The sequence below is a fragment of the Leptidea sinapis genome, chromosome 13 (assembly GCF_905404315.1).
Source record: "Leptidea sinapis chromosome 13, ilLepSina1.1, whole genome shotgun sequence".
Classification (NCBI taxonomy): domain Eukaryota; kingdom Metazoa; phylum Arthropoda; class Insecta; order Lepidoptera; family Pieridae; genus Leptidea; species Leptidea sinapis.
In genome coordinates this window covers 12,896,627-12,910,465 of record NC_066277.1, presented here as the reverse complement: position 1 = coordinate 12,910,465, position 13,839 = coordinate 12,896,627, and positions in this window count along the sequence as shown.

The following is a 13,839-nucleotide window of genomic DNA, read 5'->3' as shown; positions in this document are numbered from 1 at the left end:
TCAAGGCGTTTTAATCATTTAATGAACATTTCTTCACCTAAACAATAAACTTAACTTAAAAACATCTCATTTGAAATAACACTTAGTCAATAATTTATAACACTACTGTTAGATCAACAATAATTCAAATACACAAATAAAAATTTGAAAAACAAAATTTTATGAACGATGCGGGACTCGAACCCACGAGCTCCGGCGTTCCGTGCCGGTGCTCTAACCAACTGAACCAACCGTTCGAGTAACGCATTGTTATAAAATCTTGTTTGAATTGTTCAATAATTCAAATAAATAATCTTTATAACAACAATATTATCGTTATTAATACATATTATTCATATATTATTATTATTTTGTCACTGTTAGGGCAGATGTTGCCATTTCACACTAGATCGGTTATCTGTTTGTTTCATTTAAAAAAAATGAATAAATATTTACAATTAATCATGTTTAATATTTTGTACAACAATAACAACTGCTAAAGCCGCCATCTTGTTGTAGCCACATCAAGATTGACAGTTCATTGATTAAGTTTAAAAAAAGCGTAAAATAGATGGCTAACACCACGGACGAGTAAAAAAAGAAGGACTCCGTGTCGCAATAAAATATTTTAAAATGCCGTCGTGCATTGTGAAAAAGTGTTAAAACAATACTATAAAAGTATTTGTGGCCAGATATGATTATTTAAGGAAGAATTATTGTGTAACTGGTATACCCCATAGCCGCACACACACTAGCACAAAGGTGCTTCACTTGCTATTATCACGGCGCGGAGTCCTCCTCTTTTTACTAGTCCGTGGGCTGACACAATAATTTTTTCGCCCACAAATAAACAAGGGATTTTTCTTGTTATGAATATATTGATAAATTATTCAAATATTCTTGTATTAATGTATTGGCTGCCAGTGCTCTAAATAAATAAAAAAAAATGTATTTATTTGAATACTACATTCATATTATTATATGGATATTATTGTTGATCCATTTTACAAAGTAATGGTTTATTTCGTTATCATAAATTATATTTTATTAGATTTTCACTATTGAATCTCAAATTCAAGCTCCCATCTCAGTGGATCTAGAAGGTGTCTATGGAATACGTAATCTATGGTCAAATGGATTTTGTCTGTCATCACAGTTGTGTATAAAAGAGACAAAAACACACTTGATCACGGATTACGTTTTAAGACCCTTTCTTGGTCCTTTAAAGCAGCCACACAGAACCGAATATCGTTATATGTTATAAATTCTGCCATAACTAACAAATTACCACAAATTTGATTGCAAAAATATTAATAAAATGGAAATAAAACTGGAATGTATACATTACATGTTTTGTATTAAACTTTTTTTTGTTATCTGTAACAATTTGAGATTAAATCTTATTTAAATAAATTATGCATTTTATTGATAACACTTAATAACTAAGGCAGTGTGGTATGTCAATTCAATGAAAATAACAGGGGGGTGCAACTTCCCTACATTGGCACATGAAAAAAATTTGCATTGAAAGTGCTGCCATCTGTTCTATTAGGTACGCTGCAACTTCACCACGATGGCGATAACTTAACATGCATAATAGATGGATAGATGGAGCTAGTGATAACAAAAAACTCACTTAACTTATTAAAACAAGACTTGACTATCGTGTTGTAATCATTGAATGCCTTTTCTTATTTAAAGGTGACTGCTGAACTTAATAAACGAATAATAATTCCCACCCACACAAAACAAACATCAATATGCATTCAATACGGTCTACAACAATAGTAAAAACTATAAACATAATTAGTGCCATCTAGCGACGGTACGCTAAGAGCGTAAAAATAACGCAGCGCCATCTCTTGGCCTGGGTACACGGACTTTATAAAACTAAAACATTAGTTTCACATCTATCTCTAGTAGATAGTGTATTATCAATGGAATATAATCAATTGGAGTGTTGGTTAATATATTAATTTTATTCTTACATATCGTAATATCGTGGCTGGAATGGACAGAAACTGCTACTAAACAGCAAATACCTCCACTTTCTATATACAAACTCAATAGGCTCTAAAAGACAGATTTTATATATCTCGTCTACTATTTTAGAAAAAAAAAACTATTTGAATTATTGTATCTATTAAAATTATTACACTCTGAATTAAGCGTGAAATCGTCACTACTCATAGTGGCCGGAAATGACGTCACTTCTCAGAAATCAACGATCATGCGGTGATGAAAATTTAAAGCTGTGACGTCATTTACTTTTATTGGTGTTTCAGTAAACATGGCCGAATGCCGTGTTTAACATTTTTATTTTATTGAATCTCTTATTAATCTCAACATTAACTTATTCTTTGATCCTTTAATATGTTTTCAAGCCCATTGTGGGTTACATTCAATTTAATTTAGAATGAGGCTATCTGCAACCCTTTGGTGTTTTGACAAGATGTGCCTGAAATAAGGAAAAAAATACTAATCAATTGCACTATCGATACCGAAACTGAGCATCACTATGCCTGGGCTGATGTGCAAGCGAGCGAACGATATCGGCAGTACTGCTCACTCAGTAACGACGGCTCGTTTTTTGGCAAAAGCTATTAGTATAAATAAAATACTCGACTTCCAAGTAAAGTTCATGAACGAAACAGAGATTATGGTGATGATATACTAGCTTCTAGGGTTTGTTTGGTTTAATGTCTGGGAGTTAGCAGCTCGCTTTATAGCTGCCTTCTCTACCAGTGCGGCCCGTTTCTGAAAAAAAAAAACACTATTTGAACTACAAAATAGGTAACAATTACTTACTTGATGATTACTGTCTTTTTTAAATGACAGAAAAGAACAAACGAACGAACGGGTCACCTGATGTTAAGTAATCACCGCCGGGTACATTCTCCTTCATCAAAATCAAATGTATTGTCGGCGTTTTAAAAAGGCGCCTATTACTCGTTTTTTTTGGTAGTGATGTCGTCTCATCCTGGAAACACCACGCAAGGATTCCACAGCTTGATTGTATGCGAAAAAAGGTTCGGTGATAACCGCACTGTAGAATAACGTCCCATTTCAGGTGGTGAGGTTATATCCCAAGTTGGTGGCGTGTGGAGCAAAGATGGAATTCGGCGGCAAGAAAAAAAAATTGGTAGAAAAGTTCATCAAAGAACTCCCAATGATAAATATGGTAGAAGATACGATGAAGTGCATTCTCTAGTCTCTACGCAACGCCAAGTGATCGAGCCGAGTACTAGATCTCTAACGTGTCACGAAATAATCTTGTCTGTGTCATTCTTGTTTTGTTGTCATACATTTCTCTTGAACATCAGACAATCACTGCCCTGATCTAAAAACACCTGTGCTTTTATTGTGTTTATTTTTCTCACCACGATCAATACTTTCGAGTGTGGGCTTGAAAAATTAATAAAAGTTCGGTACCATTGTACCGAGATCGGTTCGATCATTAAATAAATTCATAATCGATCGGTAATATTTGTTCAACTTGGCGCCAACTTCAAACATGTAGAGAAATTTTTTTTTTTTAAATAGATGCAACTTGTTAACTTCCCGCTAAGAAAATTGAAAATATTAAAAAATCGGGCAGTTATTGCTTTAACCGTTTTGCAAAAATCGAATTCTCGTCAGATCTCGACGTTTTGAGGTCTCCCGGATGTTTCCCTGACTACTCTCGCACTCTGTAAGTATGTAAACTTTTGAACGGTTTGACCGATTTCGTCGCGCTGGCGCCATTCGAATGGGTTTGGCCATACTTAGATTTTGAATTTGGACCGATTCGCACCGGTAGATTTTGAGAATTCTCAAATAAACTAAGAAAAATATATTATCAAATGTGGTGTGAGCTCGAAGAGCCCTAAAACATCATAGGTGCAATTTTAAGCGCCTACGTATGTAATTAGCGGGAGTTTTCATGGATGGCCTTATAAGGGTCAATCGTTTCTCAAATTTTTTGTAATGAATAATGTAATAAGTAGGTATTTGATATTACTACCACTACTTAAAAAGTAGTTTGCAAAACTTTGCTATTAAAAAAGACCCAGGCATCAAATATTTTACTTATATTATCAAATTCAGGTTGGACAAAGTTTGGATGAAAAGCTAACTTACTTATATAAAAACATCGGTAAAATGATATATTGAACCAACCTGCAAGCCTTGCACTCTCTTATGAAGTGTCATAATGGAACTGGATATCGTGGATAATGTTTCCTTGTTTGTTGCTACATCTGCCAGCTGAAATCAACAATACAATTTGTGCAATATGATGTAGATACTACACTAATTATCACTATAAGTTTTCGACTGAATTAAAACTAAAACCTGTAGAAATATTAAGTACCTACAGTAGTACAATTCACGCACACTGTAAAAGAACTAAAGCTAAATTTATAGATATAATAAGATTGTCCAGCCACCACAAATAGCACCCGATTACCTATCGCTCCCGTCGACCATATTTTGATTTCATAATCATACAACCAGTCCTACAGACTACTAGAGAGTCACAGCGATAGGAGGCTAAGAAGAGAAAGAAAGAGTGCAGCGAGGAGAGTGAGAGAAGGGAGACTTTCCGCGGGCTTTTGTTTCCTGTATGTAACAAGTCTGTCAAGAGTACTTAGAGAAATAGTCGCTTATACAAATTTTGCCCCGTGCTTCCCCGGGGCGTAAAATGAATAGGAGAGTCTATGGGGAGGGGCTTTTTAGAAGTGGGAGAGTCACGCTGCCGTATTATGACGTCAGGGCCAGACTCGTCTGGGTTAATTACCACACTCGTACAGAATACCGGCGTGAAGTAGCGGCATAGTACCGCTATGTTTCGCATAGGTTTATGTGTCGGACTGCCACCGCTGCACATGAGGAATGACACCCTGGCCAATACGGTAAAAGAGAAAACCGATCTCTCTGTCCACTCGAACTTGCGACTCTCAGGTTCGAGTAGGTACGCATGGGTAAATTTTGGTACCTATATCTTGTTCAACTCTAAGGTTGTGGCTCCATCTACAGGATCCTGTTTACAGCTGTTGATAACCTGCTCAACCCCATTAATTGCATATTAGGAAATTGACTTGAGATGTCGCTCTTTCAAATCTAAACAATTTCTTACTTTAAAGTGCCCTCACTTCTGGGATTAATGATACAAATTAAATTTGTAACCAAAATTTATGAACGATGTGGTACTCGAACCCGCGACCGCTCGGGTTCCGTCCGAGCGCTTTTTCCAACTGAGCCAAACATTCGAGTAGGTAAGCATGGGTCGTAAATTTTGGTATATCTTGTACAACTCTTTGTATAATGAATCAAACACCATTAAGAGCTTGCGATTGCTGCTATTAATGAAAAATAGAAATTATACATTTTCCAAAAATATGAAATCACAGCAGTCTGATGACAGATTTATAAACTAACTTCTTATATAGTTAATTCAGGATAACGCGCATAGACGATTTAGAATCGAGCTACATACATATATTCCCCCTTATTCATAATGGTCCGCTTACTTAAAACAGCCGCTAAGGAGTGTTATTTCTCATTCTGACTTAGCTCAATAGAAGACAGCGTGAGAATTAGCAATGCTTTAAGTTAGCAGACTATTATGAATAAGGGGGATTATCTTTAGTAAAACTAACCCAAAAAAAAACATATATAAAAAATTTAAAATAAAAATTACCTATTTCTACTTTATTATATTACACAACTGATCACTGTCATCGTGAAATATTGGTACAGGTCAACTAGTCAATAGAAACCAATGCATAAACATAAATAATTAGATAATTTAAAGGTCTAGAAACATTGTGACATATATAAACACTGTAACAGCTGTGCACTATAAAAGCACTCACACACTAATATAAAGTGACTACCATATTGCGAGTGTATGAGGTAGCTGTCATGCACACTTAAGTAATAAGGCTGTTGCCATGTGTTTCCTAAGAGCAACAGGCTCTATCTAGACACATAAAATAGTAGATTGTTAAACTAGGGTCGAAAGAATCAATTCCCGAGGTACCTAGGCAGCAAGGGCGGCTATAGTCCGAGTAGGAACTGATTCTTTTACCCGTGATAAGCACTTTACTTTTCATCTATACTGATATTATAAAGCTGCAGTGTTTGTTTGTTTGTTTGTTTGTTTGAACGCGCTAATCTCTGGTACTACTGGTCCGATTTGAATGATTCTTTCAGTGTTGGGTAGTCCATTTATCGAGGAAGGCTATAGGCTATGTTTTATGTTGCTATGTTGTTACAAAATTAGGGATCCGTAATAAAATTGCTATTTTGTAACACAAGGTGTAAAATCTAAAACCTATTTTTGGGTGCGCTGCAAAAACTATTGACAATAGAACAAAATGATGTACAGGCTATAATATAGGCAATATTTTGTTACTTATAAAACTATCGCGTGAATTATACTTTATATGGCAAAATAACGTTTGCCGGGTCAGCTAGTTTCGAATATGAGGAAGATAAAAGTTTTAGTTTTTCTCTAAACTATTTATTATTAATATATAATAATATTAGTAGTAGTTGTAGTTTTAAATAGGTACTATTTAAAATTAGTTGTCAAATTAGGCCAATTTATGTCGGCTTTTAAAATTTTAAATATGGAATTCACCACGTAATTGTTGCGGCTTATTCCGCTCAAAGAAGTTTACGCTTTGTTCACACTGGCTGTTTAGAAAGTCACATGGCCGCAGCATATTTATTAATTAATTTGTTTTTACATAAAACTCTTCACAGCTGACAACAGTTCTATTTTCAAAGTTCATTCCGGCGGGAAGTAATTTCTCTCTATGCAGGGAAGCAGCATTTTCCACCTAATAATCAGATCAAAACAACATTACTTTCCAAGTATGAGAAATGAAAAAGTAATGTACCCACCAGTGCACCCAGAACCGCATCATGCTGCAAGTGCTCCAGCCTTTTCCTCTCTGAGGAGATCATATTGTGTACTGCATCCTGTTTCTCTCTGTGAAACATTGACATTATTATACTAAATTTAGTAGAGAAATAGTATTATTTATAATTATAAACCCATTTGCAAAAAAAAAACAGGCACCTGAAAACTTTTCTGTACACCTATGAAAATTTTAAACAAAAGAGGTTTTATATGAATTCAAATAATAAGAAACAATTGTCTATGTATTAAAAAGTACTGGATGCTTCTACAGTTTTAGTGAATTATTTAAGTTTCTGTATTTGTTTGTTATTATGAAATGTGTTTAATTGCACTTGTTTACATATAATTAAAAAAATTATATGCCACAAGGATTACATGATGGATAGGTAAGTAATAATACAATTCAAGATCTGGCATAATCAAAATAATAGGATTCAGGTTTTATTAAGGCATAACCCAACCTGGAAATGATGTTTTTTTATACGCTTTATATTAGCTTCTACTGTATGTTTGTATGTTTGTAACCGACATCTTTGGGCGCGATTTTGACCCACTTTAAACAGCTAGATTTCATTCAAACTTTGTAGATTTATCAAGGACCGATGACATTACACTAATTTGACTAAAAAATTAAACATAAATAATAGTTGAAAAACAACTAAAAAGCACCCTTTATATAAAATTCAACTAAAAAATAGAAAATAAATTTAAATTGAAAATAATGTAAAAAAAATCTTCTACATCCCACGCTTTTTTTTACAATAAAATATATTTTTTTTAGTGTGCTTTTTAGTTTTTTTTAACTATTATTTATTAAGGGTTCTGAACCACAAGTGTTCCCATGTAACCCAGCTTAACTTATATATATTAAAATAAGATAATACATTATGCAAAAGCATCTATGATGAAAGTTAAGAAAAATTTTAATGCAAGATGACTCACGTTAACTCCTTAAGATGTGTATTGATGGTAACAAGTGGCGGTTCATACATCTCTAGCAAGCCCGTAGCCAATAGCTGAACAGTTTTTGACTCTTCAACATTTTGAATATCAGTTTTAGATTCACCTCTACAAACCAAAAAGTTATAAATTAGACTTGTGTAGTTTACTAAGTAGTAAAAAAAAATTATTGAATTAGGAGTTACTTTGCGGAAATCCATAATTATACAAATGATTTAAGTTTTCTATAGTGTTAATTCCGCCAGTATTTATATTTAAAACAATTCGACACGTGTTTCGCCTCTACACTAGGCATCCACAGGATGTGCTGTCTCCCCAAAATCTGGCATGAGACTGACTCAGTGGAATTGTTTTAAAAACAAATATTGGTAGAATTAACACTAAACAAAACTTAAATCATTTTTACTAAGTAGTATTAAAAATACATTCCTGACATAGGTTGAGAATGAACTCTTCCTTCCGTTTATAGGACTTTGTTCATTAGTACATTGTAGTATAGTGCAGACTCGGCTGAATCAGAGATGCAAGTGTAGGACATAGGAGTAAGTAAGAACTATAACTTCCACAGTCCTACCACATAGTTCTATTTATAAAGGATTAGGACGGATATAATAACTTCAAAAAATTCTCAAAACTATTAGATCTTGACTTATTCTGTAACAGTACTGATTCCATTAAGCGTCAATTAGGAAATGAGTTCTTTGGTCAATTTGGTGGTCGAGCTGTTAATATGTAACTAGATAATTAATATATTAGTGTTAAGCTTTTGATTTGTATACATATCTCTCACTTTGTTTTTGATTTATATTTTACATATCTACTCATGAGAATCTGTAAATGGCTTTCTGTTATTTTATCATGTGACTATTGTAAAGTATTCAGCTGTAGATTCTCCAATAATATAAATAAATAAATATTTATAGAATACAAGCTATATTTTTTTTAATGGTGTGCTGTCACCATTGTATTATTTCTGGAAATATTGTCAATTTTTTGTTAGTACTTAATATCTACTTTCTTATTAGTTCTTAAATTAAAGAATAGAGCAGTATTTATTAAGTACATGCAATAATAATTGAATGACAGTTGTAAGACTGTGAAGTATGAAGAAAAATCATATATTAACCGCATAACTTTATTGCATTGATCAATGTTCTAGTGCAGTAACGGCTAAATTACTAATTAGCTGTCAATAATCTAATAAGGTCCCAATAAGGGGTATATTGGGACAGATTTAATAGTAGTAATAATAGTAAGTCATTCTTATCGCCTTATATTGGGCGGGTGAATTGCAATTTTCATACAAAAGTCTATCGCTGGTAAGGTATACGTCCTCCCATTGACAGATAGCGTGTACGGAAAAGGTCAGTTACCGTCGGTAAGTTTATTGGGACAGAAAAGTCAGTAGGACACAACCGGAGATAGACTTAATATTGGGAACGGCCGTTATAGTACTACGAGACCAAACTAGTACATTTCACTGATAATAGTAGACGGGAGCGCTCTTTACAATGTCCGAGAACAGTGAGAAAGTATTGTTATTGAAACAAGTGATATGAAAGTACCTGGCTTGTGTCATTTCTATATGAATTCCTAATAATAAATAAACTAAGGAGTTGTTAGATAAACTTTATTTAATAGTTTATGTTTTCCTTTTAATGAGGGGATTGGTTCTTCAGAACTTATTATTAAACATAAAAACACAATGAAAACAATTCCATTTTGATTGAAATAAATAGGAATTTCAAATTAGAACTCTGATTTTTTTTTTTTTTATATTAATTCGTTCTTTCGAACAGGCTATAGCCAGGGGCCTTACTGCCTTGTCGTTAGTATTTTCATTTCTTTGGTATTTATTATTTTCACTATTTTGTTTTACAAAAAGACCAATCCAGTTTTCTCATTTCATCTTACATTATTTCCATTTTCCTTTTCCAATTATGTATATTCGATAGCGAATATTTATAGTAGTTTCTTTCATCAAATCCAATCCAGTCTTAAAGTCATCAGTTATTTTACCATTTCCGTTAATGTATAATTCTCTAAAGAATATTTTCCATATTTTCCTTTTAGTAAGTCCAAATCCAGTAATATAGTCTCTAATAATTTTCCCCTTTTCTTAAAGTCAAATCCAGTGTAATTTGCATAACTTTTTAGAATAATACCTACCTATTTACATTATCTGTTCAGTTCGCGAATTGCACTATGCTATTACTAGTTGTATATGTACAAGTTATAACGTATTTACATAATTATAAACAAATTTACAACGTATGTATCTACAAATTACAATGTATTTACAGTACTACATACAAATTTATACAAGGACATATAAGTTGATGTGTCCTTTAATAGATCTATTACTGAGAGCGGGATTATATTGGGTGCACCATATATTTCCAGTAGCTCATCCATCAGCACAAGGCGCTGTATGCCAAAGGACGAACAATCAAAAAAGATGTGATCCAGAGACTGATCTTGTTGCTTATTACAATGGTCACAAAAAGGAGAGGAGACAATTTTTTTGCGATGAAGATGAAAATTCAATCGATAGTGACCAATACGCATTCGTGTTATTGTAGTATAGAACTTCCTGTGAGCGTTATTTTTAAACTTACAAAACCAGGGTGTGCTATTAACGGGATTATCTAACAAAGTATACGAATGAGCCTTATTTTCAACTTCTGTACAATTGTACCAATATCTTCCCCAAAGAAGAGTCATACGCTGTTTTAGATTACTTATTATATCTGTATATGGTATGTTAATGTCTAGATCTTTGCAATCAGGATATAGGGATAGATCGGATATATTAATGATAGTTCTAGCTAGAAAATCAGCGCTTTCGTTTCCTGCTACTCCTATATGGGACGGGACCCAAACGAAATCCACTTTAATATCGATTAAACATAGTTCAAACCACAATTCCTTTATAGCAAAAATGATGTAATTGATGTTAGCACTCATTTTGTTATTTGACAAACTTTTTAACACACTCATACTATCACTAACTATTACCCACTTCTTATTAAGTTGATTTTGTTTCTTAATATGCTTTAAAGCAAAAAGAATAGCGACGGCTTCAGCAGTAAAAATACTGGCATATCTATTAATCTTAAAGCCAATACCCTTCCTAATTTCAGGAAGGTAGATTGCAAAAGAAACATTATTATTGTTTTTTGCGCCATCCGTATAAACAAATTTACAATTAGACCATTCTGACAATAATACATGAACCTCCTCTTTTGAAGTTAAATTTGGATCTATTACAACATTAATTGCAGAATATTTACATCGAAAAGAACCTGCATGGCAGGGAAGTATATCATTATTCCGATGAATATTTAAATCTTGTAGAAATTTAAAAAATGAAGAAAAATCTTGCAAGATAAACAACTGTCTCGGAAATGAAGACGATTGATAAGCAATAAGATTCTTAAGAAGATTGTTCGTCGGCAAGCTATAGAGCTTTAAAATAAATCTTTCTTTAAGATAACTAAATCTAATACACAAAGGAGGAAGGTTGGCCTCGATTTGCATAGCAGCTATTGGGCTAGTTTTAAGTGCACCCAATATTGTACGCATACATTTATTTTGTATTTTATCCAGACTATTAACAATTTTGCTGTCTGCGGCGAAACAATGAAAGCCATATTCAAAATGACTACGAATAAGCGATTTATACAAAATTAACAATATTTTAGGGTCCGCTCCCCACGACGTTGCACACAAAGATTTTAATACATTATAAGCTTTATTCGCTTTAATTATAACACTATCTGTATATTTTTTCCAAGAAAGTTTTGGAGTAAATGTTACACCTAGAAATTTTATGTCACATGAAATAGGCAGTGGAATGCCATTGTATAAAATGGGAGGCAATATGATGCGTTTACGACCAATCACAAAGACTTTTGATTTGGTTGGATTTACATTTAAATTAAGATAAGAAAAGTATTGATATAAATTTACAAGTGCTTTATTAATAGTAGCGGCTAAATTAATCAGATCAACTCCCGATACATAGACGACTAAGTCATCTGCATACTGTAGGTTTACTATATTTGGCCCCAAAATAAGGTTCAATCGTCTTATGTACATAATAAAAATTAAAGGAGACAATATTCCCCCCTGACAAACACCTAGAGAAGAAAGTCGTGGTCCATACAAATGTTTATTAAATTTTACATATACTTTTCTGTCAGTCAAAAAGGATTGCATCCAATTTATTATTTTACCTGGTATCCCTAACATTGATAACTCGTCACAAAGCACGGCAATATTTACACTATTGAAGGCACCTGAGATGTCAAAAAATACAGACAAAAGATATTGATTACTTGCTAAACATTGATGCGCATCAAGCTGTAACTGCGCTATACTCTCCCTAGAAGACCGACCTTTGCGAAAACCAAACTGATTATTAGGCAAAAGACAATTTTGTTCTATAAAGAACTCGAGACGTTGTTTTAGAAGCTGCTCAAATATCTTCCCAACACAAGACGTGAGAGCTATAGGTCTATAAGAGTCAGGTAACATTTTATTTTTGTCTGGCTTTAAAACTGGGATTAAACAGTCTGTTTTCCATTCTGCAGGAATAGTATTCTCCTTCCATAGGCGATTAAGATTATTTAAAAAGATGTTGAGACTGTGGCAATTAAGTTTTTTGAGTAAAATATATGGAATGGTATCAAGACCGAAAGATGTATCTCTTCTAGTAAATAAAGCGGATTTTAGTTCTTGTAAAGAAAAAGGCTCTATCAAATATTTATTACTATCATTAACAACATTTACATAGTTAGTTAACTCATTTGATACAAAGTCAGAAGTATACTTTTGTAGAAAATCTGGAATCCAACTATCATTCAACACACTGTCAGGAATGTAAGTTTTGTTAAATTTGCGCATGTATTTCCAAATTGAAGACAAAGGAGTACAACGATTAAATGAATTGCACAAGCCTATCCAGCTATTTCTTCTTTCACTTTTTAAGATAAGTTTTTTTAAAGCCCGCAATCTCTTAAACTCCACATAATTTTCATCAGTGGAGTTGTTTTTAAAATTAATGTAACCATTTTTAGCATTTAAAACTGCTTCTGTACACCTCTGATTCCACCAAGGCAACCAAGGATATTTAAAAGATTTTTGTGAACAAGAACTAGTAACATTATTACTATTAGAACTTTTGGAAAACAGACAGCTAGGGATTGACTGCTTGGCAGCAGAAAGTAAAATATTACAAAAGGAATTAAAAGCATCTATTGAAGATAAAGTGTCAAATTTAACATCATCCAAATAAGAAACAACTAAGTTACTATACATATTCCAATTCACCTGCTTATAATTAGGGTGAGTGGGCAAATGTAGATTATTACATAATGTGTTTTGCAAACTAATACTATCACTACTTACTGCCATTTTTATTATTACAGGGAGATGATAACTACTGCCCAGAGGACTGTCAATAACTGACCAGTCACATAAAAGAGCCAAAGATGGAGTTACCAAAGTCAAGTCAAGAGCATTAGGACGCCAAGATGGAGATCCTATTGTGGTAGCTTGACCATTATTCAGAATAACAAGACCATTCTCATCTATAACCTCTAAAACATCTTTACCTCGAGGCAATGTATCAACACATCCCCACAACATGTGATGAGCATTGAAATCACCTGCAAATATCATTGGCTCTGGAATGGACTTAATTAAACTGTTTAAATTGTTTTTATTAAATGGAGGATTTGAATTGGAAGGACTGTAAAAACTCACAATACTCAGTTCTTTGTTATTAATTTTAATTTTAATGCAAACATTTTGTAGAGCACTATCAAAATATGTATTTATGTTAGAAAATGTGATATTATTATGAATAAAAATTGCTACACCATTGTGTTTATTACCACAATCATTCCTTATTGTGTTATAGCCTTTTATTAAAAAATACTGATGTGGTTTTAACCAAGTTTCCGAAATTATAGCAATATGGATAT